The sequence below is a fragment of the Sinohyriopsis cumingii genome, chromosome 12, assembly GCF_028554795.1.
Source record: "Sinohyriopsis cumingii isolate HCF-2022 chromosome 12, ASM2855479v2, whole genome shotgun sequence".
NCBI lineage: Eukaryota > Metazoa > Mollusca > Bivalvia > Unionida > Unionidae > Sinohyriopsis > Sinohyriopsis cumingii.
This window is the reverse complement of record NC_142972.1, coordinates 59,933,407-59,956,135: the sequence shown is the minus strand read 5'-3', so window position 1 is coordinate 59,956,135 and position 22,729 is coordinate 59,933,407. Positions and strand designations below refer to the sequence as shown.

Here is a 22,729-nt window from a genome sequence, read left to right as displayed (position 1 = left end):
AATTTACACAAGGCTTAAGGATGGGTACATATAGGATTCATACAGATAGTAGTAGTGTTGTTGTTGTTGTACGGTTTAATGCCATTTTTCAGCACACAATAGGCTATACATGGCGGCCAGTATTAATGGTAGAGGAAGAACCCAGGAAATCCCCAGAAAGAACCACCGACCCTTGAGAAGCTACTGGCAAGCTTTCTCACATACACACATTGGCCGAATCCGAGACTCGAACCTATGCAGACAAAGGTGAGATGGCAGTGATCCATAATGGAGAGCGTTTTAGACCACTTGGACACTTGGGGCCCCTAGTAGTAGTGAACACATGTAAAATATTACAGGTGAGTACATGATAACAATGTTGCAAAATGTACTAGTACTGAATAAAACAAAAATCATACAAATGGTTGTTTCTGTTGTTGTTGTTGTTGTAGGGTTTAACGCCATTTTTCAGCACATGATAGGCTATACATGGCAGCCAGTATTAATGGTGGAGGAAGAACCCGGAAAAACCCCAGAAAGAACCACCGACCCTCGAGAAGCTACTGGCAAGCTTTCTCACATACCAACATTGGCCGAATCCGAGACTCGAACCTACGCAGACAGAGATGAGATGGCAGTGATTCGTAACAGAGAGCGCTTTAGACCACTCGGCCACTCGGGGCCCCGGTTGTTTCTGTAGATGTTGACTAAGAAGCTTTTGAAAGCTTGGTACAAGTCAGCAGACTTTATACAGGGTGGTATGGAAATCCTTAGTTTGGTTCCAGAAAATGCAAAACTTTTTTTTAATATAAAACTCTGAATTTAGTTTAAGTAAATATAACTTGTTGTTTGAGATAGGTCTTAGTTCATACATATGTATAGTTTTAACCAGTTAAAAGTTACATTTAAGATAATCAGGAGCTAAACCATGTAAGTTTTTATAGACTGTTAAACCCTTTTGAAACTGATTTTTTGTATGTACACTTGTTCCACTATATAAGTACCTCAACATGATGCTATCAGCAATATAATGAGGGTCATGTGAATCCCATATTATACAAGGTGACTTATATTGACCATGTAATTTACCTTTGTACAAGGCAGACACCTGTATGAGCTGTACAATTTATGTTCCCTTATACAGCAGTGTATAGAGAGGGACTACTATACTGCTTTTTGTCTTGCCTATCTATCTATATATCTATCTATTTATCTATCTTTTTGTCTATTGTCTGTCTGTCAGTATATATCTATATATCCATCTATCTATCTATATATCTATCTGTCTGTCTGTCTACCTGTCTGTCTGTCGGTATGCCTGTCTGTCTGTCTGTCTGCCTATCTATCTGTCTGTATCTGTCTGTGTCCGTGTCTGCCTATCTATCTAGCTGTCTATCTTTCTTTCTGTCTGTCTGTCTGTGTCTATCTATTTATTATTATTATTATTATTGGAATCAGCAGTCTAGATGTTATTCTGACAGCCATATCTTGTTCCAGCTCGATAACTAGTTTTAATGGATAACTATAACAAGCTTGGCAACATCTGCTCATGGACAACTACACAATAAGGTTTACCTTAAATAGCATTATATAGAGGGGTTATTGTACTTCTTTTTGTCTTGCCTATTATTGTCTGTTATTATCATTATTATTATTATTAAATGGGCAAACATGGAGGTCTCTAAATATTACCTGCACATAATTTTGCAGTAGATGATTCACCAGTACAACAGGTTTAATTGAGTCTGTTCTTCTAATTGCAGGCCTGTCTCATTCCATTGTTTGGCCTCTGACACCTGTCACCTTTTGACCCAGCAGCAAGTGCTTTGTGTGAACACCACTTACCTTCATAGACAAGGTATGGAGAACACAGATATGCAGGTTCTCTGTTGTTAATGACAGATAAATGCTATGCCTGGATAAAACTGCTGTATTTTACTATGTCACCTCACATGGTACAGGTGAGAATAAAATAAGTCAGGGAGACTTCAGGTTGTATATATAAGGAAACTGCAGTGAGATTCTAGTTATTTATAGTCATTCAGAGAATGATTACATTTTATGAGGATACCCAACATTATTAGATGGATGGCATGGGAATACAAATCTATCACAGTGGTCATTGGTGAGTCATTGCTTTGACTTCAAGGCAGTGGTCAGTACTGGAAATTGAAGTTATGTATGAAGTACTTAACAGTGGAATTTCATATTTATTTTCTGGAATATTTTAGGTATAATTTGCAAAGGACACCTGTTTCAGGGGAAGATATCTTCACCAAACAGCCATAATCTTGGCTTTTTATGTGGACTTAATTATTCCTATGCATTTTTGAGGAAGTTTAATTGATTCTTTGGAATTTTGTGGGTGATATTTGATATATCTCCGAGTGCATATCTCAGGAGAGAGGAAGCAGTGAATGCTTTGTCTTAAGTGAAAACAAAACAACAATAGATTATAATAAATTACCAAGCTGGGATAGTTTCATACAATTATTGTTGAGATGCAGATGCCTATTACTAGGTAACTTGTTAATGGATGCTATCAGAGACACTATTCACAGCTAATATCCAATTAAGGTGAGTATACATGTTGAAAAACATAATTAATCCATCACTATAAAGTACATGGAATATACCACAGTCTTTAATATAACATGGATGATGATGTCATGGATAACATTTTGGGACAAATTTATATTTTTTTATACTAAAGTACCTGGTGTAATATGCTTCATTGTAATGCAGCCTTACTTAAAACAAGGTACACTGTTATGGCTTCCCTAGACTGCGTCATTTTAATCACTCTATAGTACTTATGTAACGCCTCACTTGATAGTAAATATTGAAGATGCTGGTATCAACACAGTTTGTATTATGCAGTTATCTTAGCAAACTTCAAAATACATGTTTATTCCAATGATTGTTTTATGAGTATTTTGCTTTTAGGCAAATAGACAAATTGTTTCTCATCAAACCTAGGCATCAGAGATGTCTACTAAAATACCAAGGTGGCTTTTAAACAGCTAATTGACTATATCAGATTCCTAAAACACACATATTGTCAACAGTATTGAATGGCATCTAATTGTGAAAATTTCTGTCCCTACCAAAATTATCCAACATGTAGGCTGAGTATTGATCTTATTACTTAAGTGTATTTAGATCACAAGCAACAGCAGCTTTGAGGAAAACTTGATTTAAGCCAAACAGATTTCTAAAAAGGGTCATACGTTTGCAAGAAAATTGAGAATAAGTTGTAATGATTTAACTGTATATACTCGCTTACAAGTTGGGTCCAGCTGCTTACGTAGTGGACACAGATCTGCCTTTGGATAATGCATACACAAATATGGGTTTCAGTGATTTGTTAAGAGTAATTAATAGAACGAACAGTAGACCCTGATCAGCCAGCACAATATGTAAAGGTAGAACAGGGTTTGTACAGTTTTCAGTTGGACTAGAGCGAGTATAGATGGTAACGTGCACCTTGGATGTTTGATGGCACATTACAGAAAAATCCAAATTTAGTTTGTGGGAAAGTTTTCAACAGCATGTTCCTTTTTTTCCAACATACTTGACAGACAACATAGTGACATGACAGCAGTTCAGATTTTTTTTGTGCTACTGGTATGTTGTCCATTGTCTTTCTGTTGTCTGACATCAGGATTTTATCAACATTTTCACTGACTTCTTACATTGAACTTAAATGAAAATGGTGCTGATTCGAGACCAGTAAGGCCACCATAGCAGCCATCTTCAAAATCTTGTTATCGTTACATGTGAAATGGAAAGACATATCTTGAAAACATTCAGAGAATGCTGCCTTGCATGAAGGGCTTTTAAATATATCACAAATATGACAACCAGTAGTAAAAAAGAAAAAAAAATTCATAGTTTATTTTCAAAAATCTTTTAGTAGAATTGTATCAAATCCTACTTGAAGGCATTCTAAATTTATACTAATGATGTTGTCCTCCATTAAATACGGCCACATAATTAAAGAAAGATAAATATTTTAATTTTATTTTGAAGGAAAAAAATGCTTAACAAACTTTTATCAACTCTGACAGAATGTATACTGGTATAAAGACCTTTGCATTATTGATGCTGAGATGCCATCAGGTTCGGCTGAAGATACAAAATAAAGAGAAATCTTGAAGTTTTCACCAGAAAACATATTACTTGCCAAAATTTCTGGCCAACTGCACTTGCATTTGGCTGTTAGGTAGATGTCAGCCAGGTAATTGTCTTGGTCTTATTTGTGTTTAATGAGATTATAAATAAATCTGTTCTTTAACAGTCGTCTTTACACATTTAGGGTTAATCTGTAAATGGTGGAAAAGTGGATTTGGTGGAGAGGACTTTAAAGCATTCTGGCAATCTCCTGTAGGAGAAAAATACAGCAAAAATGCCTCCAAAAATGTATTTAATAATAAAATTTCACTTTAATGAAAGTCTCTTTGATTTCCTGTCATTTTTTATTATTGACAGTACAAGCATTAGTACTTAACCAGATGCTCTGTTATGACAAACCACAAAAAAGCACAGTGTAATTGAGAAAACAAGTATTTGTTAATATATTAATCCAAGTTTATATGCCTGTTAATTCTGCCTCGCTTGGTGCTCAGCATTAAGAGGTTAGTGTTAGGACTGGTTGGCCTGGTGTCAGGATAATGTGACTGGGTGGGACGTCATGCTACATGTCTGCAGCATGATGCCCCAGTGCTAGACATCACTATATACTGTCTTACTGCAGACATTGTAGCGATATGACTGAAATTTGTTTAAAGCTACGTTAAAAATCTAAATTACACACACACACACATTCCTGTTCATTGCTGAGAAAATCATAAGTATCTAAACTCTAGCCTAAGATTAAGCTGACAACAGAGTCACTGTTGAATTGTTGTGAATATTGGTCCTTTTATGATGTATTCTGCTAATATACAGTAATACCTCGAACATTCGCGAGGTTAGGTTCCAGAACCAGTCGCGGATCAGGAGGAATCGCGAATGTTTGGTACGAGTCACTAAAAATGCTAATAAATGCTTATTTCTAGGGTTTAAACCCTAAATATGACCCAAATCATGCTCCCAAAGCACTTTAATTTTCATTTAAAAGTTAGCTTAATACATTACCCTTGCCCTTAAAAAGAGAAATAAATGGTTGACGTAAAAATAGAGTACAGTATCGCCTAATGGGTATTTGCCACACTAGCGCATTTACAGTACGGTATACTAATATTACCCCTATACTAATTCATTGGCTGCTGTTTTCTTTTGCACTCACAGTAAGGTAAAACCAAGTAACGAATGGGACTGTAAACTTAATGACTGACGTTTTCTTTGTCATTGTCAGGAAGGTAAACTAGGTAAACTTCATATGTCACAGAAGTCATATAACGAAGGTACAATTCAATAAAATAAAAAAAAACATGTACGTAGAGGGTACCAATGAAAATTTCGCGAATCTGTGAATTCGCGAATCCAGAAACGCGAATGCACGAGGTATTACTGTATTAACAAAGGAAGCGTGAGAAATCGAACTACTGGAATGATTAAAATCAATGATTACTGTGTTTTGTCACAGTTTGGTCACTTGTTAATTTCTGATGGTTTGGTTATTGTTAGATAGTGGATGATCGACCATGGTGTTATGGCCAGGATCTAGTAAATAATAAAATGAAATATGAAATTAATGAATGGAAGAACATATTTGAGCAGAGGTATACAACAGAACAACACAAGTCACTATGAAAAATAAACAATCAATTTCATAAACAAAATGAAACTGAAATGACATTTGAATGAAACACTTTCTCATAGAATTAAAATTTAAAAAATATATAAATAATGTAATTAGCCATTCTGTTATACCAAAAAGAAACATATAATTGAGTGAGCGATCAAATCAAATTGGCCACTAAGCATGCACAACCTAGTTGCTTCTTGTACTTTTAAAATCGATGATGGGGTCAGAGTCACCATATTTTGTTTAATCTTCTCTCTTTTCTCCAGCCTCTTTCAGGTCATCAACTGTAACTTGGTTGTCTTTTCCCACTGCATGGTGCATATATGGAGCTATTTTCCCCATTAAGATAAATACTAAACCTAAATATTTTTCAGGCTTTCTTAATTCTGGAATCGAACAATAATCCCCACTTTTGTTACATCATATATCATCTTATCATAATGCAAAAGAAAGAAATATGGGTCAGTTTGCAGCCTGATGGCTGATACACAACCTTATTACCTAAAAATTAGTATTTCTCTCTAGTGACTAGTCGTATTCCTAATGAGCCTATGACATAACCTAGATCTTTTACTAAACTAGTACAACCCCTACTGTGGGTTATGATACACTGAATTAAGTGTTGGTTGGCAGGAGCTGATTTCTGGGTTAAAAGAATTCACAACTTAACTACACAAATGAATTATTGGAATTAATGTCTTGTCTTAACTACATTATTTGCTAACTAGCAATTCATGGGCATAACAATTTCAGACATAGTAGTATCAATTGCTTACATGGTTCATATCATTTACGACAGATAAATCCACACAATTTCTTACAGTTTGTATCAGAAGTAATGCATGAAATTCTAGGATACATACGTCCTATTGTATATAACAAGTAAATTTGAAAGTCCTTATTAAGGGAATAATGTATGACATTCTTAGAATAAATGAGTCATATAACATTTAAGATGAATGAATGCAAACTTCTGAACTCATCCTTAGACCAGCCTCTTAATGTTTAGTGCCAAGTGAGACAGCTGCTGGTACCATATTTTAAATAAGTCTTTGGTATGACTTGGCCGAGAGTTCAAACCCACGACCTCCCACATCTGAGGTGGATGTTCTAACCACTCTGGCTACTGGAACGGTCCAGCTCAATTATGTATGTGCTTGACATTTAAATCAACTACTATTATTAATTGCTTATGATGTGACTTCTTGCAAATTATCAGAAAGACTCATGCATTGGTTATTATCTAGTTATTAAAAGCCTTGTACTAACTGAACATCAGACATACAGTTTTCAGTATCAGTGGTAATGTTTCTCTGTGATGCAGCTCAGATTCGTATGATATAGTGTGTGATTGTCATAACAATAACTGCCACTGTTCCAATAATGAAGATAAACAATTTATTGTCTCTCCTGTTACATCAGTTTTCATGCATATAATGCAGTGTCAGTCATAACACATGATCACTGCCATTATGCTAGTAATGAAGGTCAGTTGCCATAATGCCTTTCCTGTTACATAAGTTTCAAGGCATAATCACTGCCATTATGCTAGTAATTAAGGTAAATTGATGTAATGTCTTTCCTGTTACATGTTACATGCATTTTTAAGGCACATAATAGTGACTACAGTCAAACCTGGTTATCTCGATTACGTCGGGGGTGTAAAAAAATCGTCGACATAACCGGGTCCCGAGATATCCGGGTTCATAAAAACCGGTAATTTTAAAAATGTCCTTGAGCATTACTCCTGTCTCTTGCTGGTGTTTACTGGAATCCCCTCCCACTGCATGTTACAATAAAATAAACAAAACGCTTAATTGATAATAAAATGAAATGAACTAACCTGGTGTTGTTATCATTTATTCCTTTTTTATCATCATAAGTAATTTATTAAAGAAAAAATATATCTATGAACTCCTTATATCACATGTAGCGTATGCATCCATTACTGTAGTGTGCATCACTTATGTCAGATAACACACGACGCATTTTTATAATTGATGTGAATATTGAAAAACAAATCATGTTTGGTTGTACTCAGAGGTTTGAATATGTTATCAGATTGAAAAATGGATCAAAGAAAATCACAAACGAGAGAGTGAGAGAGAAACATCCACCGATTGCTTTCAGGCACCCGCCATTCACGCATAACGCGGTGTTAGGTGCAAAATAACCAAGATTGTATTATATCCAGGTTAATATATGACAGTATCTTGCAGATAAAGATCAATAAATGTTTTTGAAAATACATGTACATGTACATGTACATTGACTGTGAGTGCAAATGACACTCCTTTCGCTAGCATGGGTTACAAAGAGTATTTATTAAAGCAAGTTAATGTTGAGTAGACTACTTACCCCGCAGGCATCAATGCGAGTTTGTATCAATCATGATTCCAGATGGCAAATAAATAGATGCGCGGGTGGTGAATAAACACATCCGGTAGCGAGCAGTAAACTAATTCTTTGAACTTACCGGCAGGATATCAAATACAAAGGTTATTTTATTGCAAAGCAAACCGACCCTGGAAACTGACTTTTGATTCTTTCAAGTGTGCCGATTCTTATTTTCTTTTCTGTTTTTCTTTTTGCCGACTTGGGTTCCCCTTTACTGGTATTCACAGGAATTTTGAAAATAAATTAAAACAATGGAAGCCAATTTTTCTGCCAGACCTAAATAAGATATATTACAAATAAGAAAACAAAACAAAATTAAGAAGACCTCAAGCATGAGAACTAAATTATGGGGCCTCGACTGCCATTGTATAGAAGCCAAGTGCCTGAGATTATCCATTCGCGTGCATATATACGAGCATATATATAGGGTGATATTCTGCCTAGAAATATATCTGTTCTGTTTATTTTCTGTTGACAAGTACATGTACAGTATATGCTGTTTCATGAGAGAGAAAAAAATGTTCCAAAAGAGAAAGCTTTCAAACTAAAACATTGAACTGAAGTATGAAATTTTGCTACAACTTGAAAAAGGCGAAAAGTGTGCTGATTTGGCAAACAAGTACAACATTCCATCAAACACTATTTCAGGCTGGAAGAAAAATGCTGATAAAATCAAAACTACTTATGAACTTGGACAATTTGGTCCCGATAGAAAGAAAATGCGTTCCGCAAAGTTCGATGATGTCGACGAGGCAACACTAAAATGGTTTAAAAACGTCCGTGCCGAAAATATCCCAGTAGATGGCCCTCGTATCCAGCAACAGGCTGAGAAATTTGCAAAAGACTTGGGACACGAAACATGGAAAGCATCACATGGCTGGTTAGATCGTTTCAAACAGCGCAATAATATATGTTTTAAAACCGTGTGTGGAGAGAGTGCATCTGTTTCAGATGTGGCTGTTAAGGAATGGCATAAAGAAGTTTTGCCAAAAATCTTAGACAAGTTCAAGCCATGCGATATATACAATGCTGATGAAACGGGGCTATTTTGGCAATGTCTGCCTAACAAGACGATGGATTTCAAAGGAAACAAATGCCATGGAGGAAAAAAATCCAAAGAGAGAGTAACTTTGCTTTTGGCCGGAAATATGGATGGAAGTGACAAGATCAAGCCATTAATAATAGGAAAATCAGAAAATCCAAGATGCTTCAAAAACCTGAATAGGTCTTCTCTCCCTGTTGACTATAAAAGCCAGTCAAATAGCTGGATGACAGGTGATATCTTTACCAGCTGGTTACGCAAGTTAGATCGCCACTTACAGTTTGAAAAATGAAAGATCGCATTGATAATAGACAACTGCCGTGCTCACCCACGTGTAGAAGGGTTACAAGCAATCACAGTGTATTTTCTTCCTCCCAATGCTACCAGTAAGCTTCAGCCACTCGACCAAGGAATAATTCAGGCTTTTAAAATCCATTATCAGAAAGCTTTAGTTTGCAATTATTTGCTTGCAGTTGAGGAAAAGCGATCCTATAAACCAACTCTGCTAGACGCCATCATGTATGCCCGTGCAGCTTGGAACAGTGTATCGCCGAAAACCATTCAAAACTGCTGGTTCCATTGTATTTTTCCGGAAATTTCTGATGAAGAATTTCACCAGCAGTGTTTAATTGCACAAGAAATCAAAGAGCCTCAATCAGAAATAGGTCTTGAAGCGATGGCTGATGAGATTGCGGACTCCATAGGCATTGCTCGGGATGAATTTTCTAATTATGTTAACGTGGATGATGATGCCAATGCCTATGGTGAACTTACTGATGAGGAAATAATCCAATCGGTGACAACGAAGCAGATACAATCATGCAAGCAAGATGATGATGATGATGATGATGATCAGCCTATCACTATCCCAAGCTACAGTGAAATGGCTGAATGCATTAAAAAAATGAAATTGTTTGTGGCAAGTGTCGACGGTGCCGAGCATATGTATGAAAACGTAAGTGCTTTTGAATCGTTCGTTACAAATCAGCACCGGAGTAAACAAAAGCAGACTGATATTACTTCATATTTTCTACAAAAATAATGTAGTGCACATTATGATATGTTTATGTACTTGTGTGTTTTATAGATGTATAGATTCAAAATGAAAAAAGTATTCATTTTTTTATTCATATATAGTATGCGTTTATTGTACATGTACGTGTAGGTAATTTTACCGTATATTTTTGTATTTCCACTACATTATGTTCAGTTTATAATTCCTAGATATTTTGAAAATATTGCTGACATGTTTGGCTATTTTGTCATAAAATGCTATACAATAAATCGTCATGATATTACGTGCATATGGAGCAATTTCATGACCTGAATATTCAGCCGATCAGCACTTTTCCGTCTGCACATTGATTATTAATGTGTACATGTACATAATATTTCATTACTTGTATCTCCTTGATTGTTGTTTCTTGTATACATGTACTTCGGAACATAATTCATATCTGAAATGTACCTTAAGAAATAAAAGGGAAATGATAAAATACACATGTAGCTGACATCTAAGATTCTGCGTTTTCGTAAAATAAAGTTACATTGTAATTTGTACACACTCTTGTCTTTGTGAATCCTTGAATATTTTATGTAGTGAACATGATATATTCTTAATAAACTAATCGATTAAGCTACTCTTACGAACCAAAAATAGAAAGAATATGAAATAAACATGTGACTACTGCCGTAACGGACCAAAATTGTGCCTGAAAATCGATTGCTTTTGCTGACTATTTCTTGTACAATTTCTGTGAGATTGACGTTAAAAAGTTGCATTTCGTCGAATTAAGCGGGTCCACATGTTACTTCGGACCGAAACTTATGCCCGACATAACCGGGTTATCGACTTAACAGAGGTCGAGATAAGCGGGTAAAAAATAGCATAACAAAGAAGAATTTTTTCGGGACCGGACCAAAACGCTCGACATAAGCGGGTTGTCGAGATAACCGAGGTCGAGATAAGTGGGTTTGACTGTATGTTAAAAGCCTTATGCTAAGTGAACAGGTTTGCACTGTGTCAGTAATGTAGGTAAAATCTATAATATCTCAGCTGTTACAAGCAGTTTTAATTATATATGTACATGATTGCTGCCACTATGCGGATAATGAAGATATAATATTATTAAGATTTATCTACATTCACTTTTAAAGCTATTTATTGCACACACTTTTGTTGGATCATACTAATATGCACAGTACTGTACTGTAAGAACTGTCTCCCATAAGAATTTCCCCCCTCCCCCACCCCTGTTTCCAAAAGACCAAAGGTCGGAATTCCACATCTATGTGAAAATCCTGGAGATTGTTGTTGTTGTTGTGGGGTTTAACGCCATTTTTCAGCACACGATAGGCTATACATGGTGGCCAGTATTAATGGTGGAGGAAGAACCCGGGAAAACACCGGAAAGAACCACCGACCCACGAGAAGCTACTGGCAAGCTTTCTCACATACCCACATTGGCTGAATCCTAGACTCGAACCTACGCAGACAGAGGTGAGATGGCAGTGATCCGTAACGAAGAGCGCTTTAGACCACTCGGCCACTCGGGGCCCCGAAAATCCTGGAGAAATCACTGCAAAAGCATGCTGATAAATAATGTAGTGTATATATACTTACTCATAAGTGAAATCTAATTGCAAACAACCAAGATCCTGATCTGTATCATAATGTGCCAGCAGATTAGGGTCTTTGTTGTTTATGATACTGATTAACCCTAACAAACTACACAGGCCTAGATCTGGGTCTATGCAGTTTGCTGTTTGTCATCTTTTAAGCTAGTATATATGATACTTGCAGCCTTTTGTTGTAGGGAGGCAAAGAAGACACATGAATAACTGTTGTCAATATCTCTAATAATAAAACAGATGTTGCATGGCAAGCTATAGGCAAAATTTAACAACAGCATGGTGTGTTCAGTAAAAACTGAAATAGCCTGAAAGAAATAATTCTGTTATGATGCAAATTAAAGCATAATAATAATTCCAAATCCCTGGTAGCATATAGTAACTGGTTTTGACTTGTAGGTTAATATTTTAAGGTGTCTCCACCTACATATCAGATTCATTATTGGAAAGTGGCAATCCACATGTAGAATTTCAGAGATTAAGTAACTGAAGGTGTATTAGACACATACCTGACTCATGCATACCTTCAGAAGGTGAACACCAAAAGTAAAAACTGAAATAGTCTGAAAGAAATAATTCTGTTATGATGCAAATGAAAGCATAATAATAACTCCATATAGCATATATTAACTGGTTTTGACTTGTAGGTTAATATTTTAAGGTGTCTCCACCTACATATCAAATTCATTATTGGAAAGTGGCAATCCACATGTAGAATTTCAGAGATTAGGTAACCGAAGGTGTATTAGATACATACCTGACTCATGCATACCTTCAGAAGGTGAACACCAACTAGACTGGATACCATGCAAATGTCCAGTGACAGTGGAAAATGATTTTGTCTTAATTTTCACCCTGTGGACAAATATTTTGATGTAAACTTGAAAAAAAAACTATGATGATATACCATCCAAGAACAATTTGATTTTTTTTTAAAAAAAGTCAGTTCAATTTACAAATTGAAATGTTTTAAGGATTTTCCATTTTAAAAAAAATGTATTATTTACAGAATTTTAGCATCTTTTCATTTTACATGTTGTACTTCATGATTAAATTTATTTGGAAGGGTTTATCTTCCAAAATCTTTGTGCAGTCTTTTTAAAAACATTTTCTGAAGTTTACCTTTACTTGGTGTCATATAGCCACTTTTCTACCAAGTTGCTGTACGGATTGGTATACAATGGTTTAATTGCTTTTTGATTGCTATTTAATTTTTTTACATAAGAAATGAGAAACTCCTGATGTATTTCATGAGGTAAATTCAGATTTACTGTTAAGATATTTCTCAGCAAGTTGGTGCCATAAGAATTTCAATGACTCACAGCTGGAATGTGATGGAACTATTCCTGCGTGTGTATGTTTTATTTCCTGAACTTTCTGTATGATTAGCACTGGAGGTTTTACTTGGATGAACTTTACATGGAAACCTACTTAAAAATGAAGCAATCTTGCTCATTCTTTTTGGGTACATGTACATGCATGTAACTCAGAGAATTAATGTGTGATTTGGAATTTTAATGTAGCTTTAACAATTTTTCAGTGATATCGCTATGATGTCTACAGTGTGGCAGTTTATAGTGATGTCTAGCACTGGGGCATCATGCCGCAGACATGTTTGCATGATGTCGCACCCAGTCACTTTATCCTAAAACCAGGCCAACCAGTCCTAACATTAACCTCTTAACACATTAACCCCTGGTGATGAGTTTATGCGGCAGGAGGTAGTAGCCTACTGCCGAGCTCTGTAACGTCAAGGTCATGTATGATATACTAAAGTGGGTGGTACTATAGAAAGGTAGACAGTTGTAGCTCTACAATGATACCAAATAATCTGGAATTTCTAGTTGCACTACAAAATACAGAGGGAAAAACCTCATTTTTTGGACCTGATTTTTTTCTACCCAAAATTTGCCCATGGTCAGAATCCGATGCAAACAGACAGACGAACCTTTGTAAAAAGTAGCATAAGATGGGCATTTGGAATAAAGAGTGGTCTTGATATGAAAATAATGGGTCCGATAAGAAAAAAAAGAAAAGGAACTCCCAACTTTTACCCTTCTGCTCATGTGCGAGCCAAATAGCCAATGAAAAATGATGTTTCTAACACAACTAGGCAGTTTGTTATTGGAAGATCACCTGGAAATTAGTGTTTTCAAATGTATTCAGAAATTGCTTTCAAAATGTGTTTCCTACTCGAATTTCATGCGAAAATGACAAAAACCTCCAGGGGTTAATGTGTTAATGCTAAGAGCCTAGCGAGGCAGCTGTTAGTACCATTTTTATAAGTCTGTGGTATGACTAGACTTGGTGTTTGAACCTGCAACCTCCCGCGTCTGAGGTGGACACTCTAACCGCTAGGCCACCGGAGAGGTCAGAGAATTAATAAAGATATATATATAGGTTTTAATATGGTTTCATTGGGTGTTTTATGACATATCAAAACAAGGAAGTTTTTTAAGCACTTATTTCCTCATAGAAGCAATTGGTGTAAAGTGCCATGCTCAGGAACAAACTGCAGTAGTCGACCCGGACCGATCATGTGGTAGGATTTGAATCCATACCCTTTCAGCTGCAGTATTGGCATGATAACCTATGAAAACCTATGAGACATCACCTGTCTTTATGAATTAGTATGGGTCAAGTCAGTACTTGCTGTATATGCTCATCACTAATGTTTGTTGTAACTGTAAACTGCATAGACTTGGATCTCCAGTCACAGCACAGATTCTTGCAGGTTTTGATGGATTGGCATCAAACTTGGCATTTATTATGGACATCACCTGAATATACAGATGTTGTCTTTTACTATATTTCTGCACTTTTGTAAGAGTTGTTACCCTAGTTCATTTGCAGACAGACTCATTGATTTTTGTCATGCAACTTGGGAACAGTGATAATCATCAGCTGAAGATGCACATATGAACAGATCACTCTGCTCCGACAATTGTTTTTCTCAAGATATTTGCTCCTTTTGACTTGGAAAACTGTTGTGGTATTCTTCTTGTTAACAAATCTTAAAGATTTTATTGGATTGCCATGAATCTGTGTACATGGTATGGTCATCATTTGAAGATGCACATATGGACAAATGACATTGCTTTCTTCATTTTTGTTAGTTCTTGCCATTTATGTCCAGTCACAGAATGGAGTTTAAGACATAATTTTGTGAATGCAACTGGCTTTGAAGTTTTTGTTTGTTTTTTTAGGTTTTTTTTGTGTAGTAGCACATGTTGATAAATCGATGCATTCCCATGAATTAAATTAGCTCAGCTTGCTATAAGGCCATGTTAGCATATGGTATGGCCCTGCATTTGTTTGTCAAGAATTGCTTGCTGCCACTCCGGAGTCTGATCTCAATCAAACTTAGTATATGTGTTTATATCATTAAAATCTCCGACAAGTTTGATAATGACTAAGACCCATGTATATTAATGAGATGATCCTGCAACGAATTGGTTATCATTGTTATCACTCTAGAGGCTTTATTTCAAATAAAGTTTTGATAAAACCTGGAATGTGTGCTTGCATCGTTAAAGTCTCAGATGAGTTCGATAATGAGCGAGATCCATACTTCAGATCTAAGGCCAAAAGGTCTAAAATCTTGAAACAAACTACTTTTCTAAACCGATAATTTTGGCAAAGAAAAGAAAAAAACAGGCTTCAAAATTTTTTGTCCATTGTAATGTTTAATGTGAGTAGAAAGTCTACATTATTTGTGACCATTGTAAAACTGCATCTTTTTCCTTTTCTGTAATCAACCCACTTTTGTGTATCTTAAATGATATTCACTTTACAGAGCTCAGAAGAGGGGTAATACCATAAATGTGGCATATGGGGACAACAAGTTAAGTAATTTTGGATTACTTTTTAAGACAGTAATACATGTAATAGCATTTGTTGAAAAGGTTAAATTACATAATTTTAAATGCATTACATTATCTGCAGGTAAGACTAAGTGTTCTGTCCAAACCTTGTAATTGTCTTCACCTGTGTAAGTGATTGTCATTTGTCAGTGTTCACATTTTTAAAAAAAAAAGCTTTTGCAAGTTATCTGCATGAGGGGAATGTAGTAACACCACCTGGATCTCGGAACACTATTCCTTGGCAACCTAAAAGATCTTTAATGTTTAGTTTTGATGCACTAGTCAGTCTGTGCAAGACAGATTAAGGGAGGATGGCTGAGAAGTTCATTTCTGTATGCATTAACCATGCTACGGGATCAGAATTCACAGCTGAAATATGAGACATAGTCTATTAGTGAGATGGTTTTGTCCCTCCAAAATTAATCTGCAGACATGTCAGAATGGACCAGCCAGAAAATTGGATTTCAGACTCAGTTTAGGGATTCCTTGTCTTTGTGATTCAAGTTTGCTGTCAGGTATGGTATCAGGTTTCTGGCAAGTGTTGATGGTATAATTTGTACAAGCCCTATTACTGCTGGCCTACATTTTAAGCTTACCATACATGTATTTCTCATGATTGATCAATTTGAATGAATTTTTATTGGATCAGCAGATTTATGATGCTTACAGATGGCCAGATTTCCTTTTTGCTTATCATCTTTACTTGCTTATAAGTTTAGCCTGACTGCAAACAGCAAAAGTCCTGATCTGCCATAGCATCTTATAAGTGAGTATATACGGTAAATGTTTCCTTTTTGTAGGTTTTTCATGTCTTAATACAGTAAGTGGAAGAGAAAAAATTAAGCCTTCATGTAATTTTAAGATAATTTAAAATACTTCTTTCCATATTTTGTACTGTTTTTGTGCAGTAATGGAGATGATACTTCAATCTCTTGATTTGTAATCATTCAATCACAAATAATTTGATTCAATCACAAATAATGAAATGTATGTAAATTTTTGGAGAGGACATTTGAATTTAAGCTTTAAAACATTATTTACATTTGAACTTAAGTAACATTCCTTTGACTTGTAAAATTTTGTCAGTATCTATATATTATAATGCTATTTTTAAAAAAAATATAGTTATTTTATATAACATAATTATATGAAACCCTGGTCAGGTAATTTCAATTCTTTTTGATATGTGATAATGCTTGTTGTAGAGAGGTGTACAGGGCTCATCATTAAGCTACTGTTGTCTGAGGTTAATTGTCCACATTTGAGCGGTCATGTACCTTGTATGTAACAATGTACTTCCACTTGCCTGGAGTTGTATAGTGAGTCACTATAAATGTTAGTTTAGGCTTTTTATGAGAACATTATGTTTCACTAGGTGGTGTTACTTTTATGACTTGAGTTTGTATATGAGCATGGACTAGACTGGTCTGTTGATATATTTAGCAAAATGTTTGATCAGATTCTTTTATACATAATGAAACTGCGTTTTATTGTGGTTACAACCCTTGCATCAAAGACTCCACTTTTTGGTCCTACACTATCTACATCAGTTTTCAGAATATAGTCATCCTGGAGGATTTATCAAGGTTGCAACGAAGTACCTAAGTTTTCCTCAGTTAAATTAGAAAGGGTGCAGGTAAACTCCAACAACACATCTTAAAAGATGCACAGAAATAGAAAGATTTATAGTTTGCTATCATGTGCTCTTTGTCTTGGACAAATTGATACATCCATTATAATAAGTCATGAAGATGCATGTTATCATTCAAGTAATATGGCAAGCTTCTCATTATTGTGATGCAAATATGTGATAATAATTTCAAACTAATTTGAAAGAGAACTAAGAATTGACTTCAGTAATTTACAGCAACTTAATGTAAATCTTCATAACTGTTGTGATGTATTTTAATAAGTATATAAGAAGTAAATAATGAAATAAAAATCAGGGCCTCCTACAATTAGTGCCATGGGCTGCCTAAATTCAGCCTGAGGGTCCCCTGTGCCAAGGGCCCCATAAACTCAGCCTGAGGGACCCCTTTAATTACAAGTGCAAAAGCCCCATAAAGTCAGCCAGAGAGGCCCTAAAATTGCTCTTCTTGGAAAACTGGTCTTCTTTTTTCACCAGGTGGATGTCCGCCATAAGTCATCTTTGCTTGCCAAGGTTCCAATAACCCTATCTATACCTTTGCATATAGAGCAGATATTTCTATGCCTCGGTGTGAATTTCATTGGCTTTGGTGGCAAGCCAATGCATCCAGTCAAAATTAAGTTGTTCAGATTTAAACACCATTCCTATGTGATTGAGACAAGGGGAGCACACAACTTGCATGGACTGATAAATAAGCACTTTTCCAGTGCCAGTCTGTGTTTGCACAAATACCTTTCACTCAAATAGACTTGTAATGGCTTCCCTCTTGTATATAGTCTTACTTTCACAGTTAAACTTACAAAGTATATGTTTAGGTGAATTGCCACCACTGTTTTTGGCCAATGCATAATGCACCACGCTATTGGTTAGTTGGCATTACATACTAAGGGAGGCAACAGATGAAATCCAATAGATGTTGCTAGGACAAAGCACCAATATAGCTGTTTGATCTGTCAAGGTGTAGATAGGGTTATCGGAACCTGGGCTAGCAAAGATGGTCTTAAGTCGGAGCAGTTTGTTTTTCATAATGTCCACCTATATGCCTCAACATTGCCAGTTTTATTTCCACACAGTAAGTTGAGTTATCCACATTTGGCTGTTACCAAACTATTTGGATGGCTTGCATTGGGGGTTAGGAAGAACCCTATTAACTTTAGGGTCAAAAAGATGAACTCAGAGTCACTGTGACTAAAAAAACAATTGAGTTCTCTGCTGTCCAGTTTCCAGATTGCTTGCATTTGAGGTAAGGAAAAACACAATTTTAGGGTCAAAAAGTTAAAATGTAGGGTCACTGATTAAAAGAATAAATATGGTTTCTGCACAGTAACATTAGTTGTACATAACATACCTTGACCAAACTTTGTGGATGTCTTGTACTTGGGCTAAGGAAAAGGTCTATCGATTTTGTGGTCAAAATTTTACTGTAAATGAAAGTTGAAATATAGTTTTGGCACAATAACTCCATCATGATGAATCTGGACCAGCATAGCAGATTGCTCATGCTTGGGGTAAGGAAGAAGCCTATTAATTTGGTAGTGCAAATGTCAAGGTTATTGTGATGGAAAGTTGAAATACGGTTTTGACATAGTAAAATCAGTCCTGCATCACAAACCTGGACCAAAATAGTGTATTACTTATGCTTGTGATAAGGAAGAAGGCTATTTATATTTGGGTCAAAAGGTAAAAGGTTAGGGTCAAGGTGACTAAAACAAAAATAAAGTGGTTTATATACAAAAAAATTCAAGGTGTATACATGGAGGAGTATTAAACACTGGGTTGATGCATAAAAGGCTGTTGATGTTACTCTTATTGGAAGGGCCCTTGGTAGCCAAGTGGAATAAATCGCTTGCCTTTACCAATCACAGAAGGGTCCCGAGTGGTCTAAAGCACTCTCCGTTACGGATCACTGCCATCTCACCTCTGTCTGTGTGGGTTCGAGTCATGGATTCAACCAATATGGGTATGTGAGAAAGCTTGCCAGTAGCTTCTCATGGGTCGGTGGTTCTTTCCGGGGGTTTTCCCGGGTTCTTCCTCCACCATTAATACTGGCCGCCATACATAGCCTATCATGTACTGAAAAATGGCGTTAAACCCCACAACATCAACCAATCACAGACATCATACCTCTTTCTGCATCAGTTACAGTCTTAGGCTGTGCCAGTGCAGTATGTGAGAAAGTTGGGCGATAGTTTCCCGTGGGTCAGTAGTTCTTACCGTGGTTTTCCTGGGTTCTTCCTCCATCGTTTGTACTGATTATACTGACTGCCATGTATATCCTATTGTATAATAAAAAATGGCTTTAAAGCCAGAACAACAGCAACAAACAACAACTCTTGTTGTAAACAAACTACACTTTCATTCTTAAAATTCATTAAGAGGGACGTGCTTAATACTTTGTACTTTCAGTACTTGCCTAATTTAACAATGCAGAGCTAGCACTTTGTATTTGATGCCCATGAAACTTTGCAACCCAATAACAGATTGTCCTTCATTTGGGACAAATAAAAAATGCAGAAGCAGATAAGCAGTGTATTTGCACTTTTTATGCAGACAGGTAGACCAATAACATGAAGTTTTTATGCAGACAGTTTGACCAATAACATGAAGTTTCAAATGTGTTCTGATTGTGCTAAACAATTGAATTTTGAGCATTTGTTTCAAAGTTGTCAGCATATTTCCTTAAGTACAGTCAGTGTTGTATTCAGTCATATAAACTATGTTTTTAGTTCCAGTTGTTCCATGCCCATTTGAAATGATAGAACATGATCACAGTCAGTGAGATCACTCACTCAAATAGTAACAGAAGCAAACACCCTGATGTAGTCGTGGCCACTAAGCTGATATTCTGTATTCAGGCTCATAACACTAGTTTTGCATTTTCTAATCTTCATGGTATATGATTTTAAATGTATTAACTGCATATACCCAGATCTGCCAGCACAAATGTGCCAGCAGATCTGGGTCTGTGCAGTTTGCAGTTGGACTGTACATGTAAGTGAGTATAGATGGTACATTGTTTAATCTGTACAGATTAATCTGTAATCATTGTAGATCAGAAAATTTTGATATTTTAGATTTAATATTTTCTTGAATTTTGTCGGAGAACACAAGTTTTAATGTTAATATTGCTGCTAAGAGTTCAAAACACAAAACAAAATCTGCACATTTTCTTCAGTTTTTGCTATGGAATACTAGTTGTAAATGAACACAATAAATATTTCAGAAACAAGACCAGAGGTGGGATGGTGATTTAAAGAAATTGAAACTGTTATATTTGTAAATGTGCAGTTATTGACAAAGTGTTATTGTTCTTCGTCAGAATATTACTACATGACAGCTCCTGTCATACATCTTTTACCATGACAGTAATAGAGACATATTGTCCTATCCTGATGTCAAACTGTCTATCACACCTTGGTTAGGATTTTTAATTAGGTTAGTCTGCCAGAACCAATGGGGGGGGGGGCAGCCATGTTTCATTGACACATTTCCAGTTTGAATCTTGAAATAATATGCCTGTCTTGTTTTATTTGATGATGTCATGAGCTACATTCATGACATCACTATTTTATCTTGTTTAACTGTTGCTTGTGTTAAAATTATTGCATCATAAAATCACGTGTTTATAACAGGTAAAACTCGTTACAATGTGATGCTTGGGGTCCAAAGCATAACATTGCGATAGAAGCAGGATCGATATAAGCTGCACATTTTTCGAGAAACTTCCACATTGAAATTTGAATGTCATCAGTTTTAAATGCAGTGCTGGGATTAAAAATCTGATCAGGATATGAATATTTTGTTTTTCAGAGAACATGTATTTAGTATGTTAAAAAGAGAGGCCACCTTAAATTAAAAAATGTGATTCTCAGCTGCAAAACAAGGCATGGAAACCTTTCCCTCAATTATTTTTCCACCATAATTCTTACAAATGTAGCAATATCTTTCATGAGAAGGCATATCTCTTTATGATTACACAACTTTTTGTAATGACACTATCATTCATGTTATTGTTTACAATCACTCTTACTTATTACCCAGAAACACTGCCTAATTATTTATGTGTGCTAAAGAGTTCCAATTCAAGGGCAAATAACAGTACTTTCATTAAAGGCCTGTACTCTACAATGGATAGTGTTATAATGAAGGTGCACACTGAATAAATTATGTACCTTATAAAGCCATGATCTTACTATGAGGCTACTATACTCTACGACTCATATGGATAGTATTATAAATAGGGGGTACAATGAATCTATCATGTACTTCATAATAAAGCACACCACTCTTGTGGCCTAAGTGGTTAGAGCATCTGCCCTAGATGCAGTATATCACAGGTTTGAACCCCAGCTGAGTTGTACCAAAGACTTGTAAACATGGTTCTAGTAACCGCCTTGTTTGGTGCTCAGCATTAGGAGGTTAGTGTTAGGACTGGTTCCCTGGTGTTGGTATAATATGACTGGGTGTTACACATCTGCAGCATGATGCCCCAGTGCTAGACATCACTATAAACTGTCACACTACAAACTGCCACACTGCAGACATTGTAGCGATGAGACTAAAATTGTTAAAGCTACATTGAAAATGCAAAAAGCACAAACACACATAAAGCTATCTCACTATAAATCAGTATTGATATCGATGATTACCATGAATAGTGTTATAATGAAGGGATACTTCTGTACTGTAATCACTGTACATATGCACTATGTACTACCATAATTGTATATGGAGGTATATACATTAAAATTGTCATGGAACAGATATTGGTAAGTTTAGATCTGTTACTTGCTTGATATTATAGAGGTCACCAGTTTGATATTCTCCTGTTATTATAGTCATACAGGAATAAAGTTGGATAGGTTACTGAGCAGATTGAACATGGGGGGGGGGGGAGGGGGCATCCAGTCATTGCGTCATTATAAATCTCTCTGTCTCTCCAAATTTATGTTCACTGAAAATCATCAGGGTAGTTATTGAGTGAAGTTCCTTCCACCATTCAGCAAGCCTTCTAGAAATACTGTCAACTATAAAACATTGTTTATGTATGTATTTACATGGTTTAAAGGTACATAAGCACAATCCTGGCTATACAGTGCTGGGTAAATTTAAGTATCCCATAAAAACAGATAAGGGGCGCCGAGTGGTCTAAAGCACTCACCATTATGGATCACTGCCATCCCACCCCTGTCTGCATGGGTTCGAGTCTTGGGTTCAGCCAATATGTGGGTATGTGAGAAAGCTTGCCAGTAGCTTCTCGTGGGTCGGTGGTTCTTTCTGGGGTTTTCCCAGGTTCTTCTTCCACCATTTATACTGGCCACCATGTATAGCCTATCTTGTGCTGAAAAATGGCATTAAAACCTACAACAACAACAACAAAAACAGAAATAAAGGCAAAATAGTAAAATCATAAAATT

The 22,729-nt window shown here is 36.0% G+C and overlaps 1 protein-coding gene across 1 annotated transcript in view; it reads left to right on the top strand.

Annotated features, from left to right (window-relative positions):
- The first annotated feature begins 1,810 nt into the window (after window positions 1-1,810).
- LOC149786558 (uncharacterized) overlaps window positions 1,811-22,729 on the top strand; it is a 206,657-nt gene continuing 185,738 nt past the window's right edge. The window contains exon 1 of the mRNA XM_089977064.1: window positions 1,811-2,556. The gene's annotated coding sequence lies outside the window, so the exon portion shown is untranslated. The remainder of the gene's footprint in view (window positions 2,557-22,729) is intronic.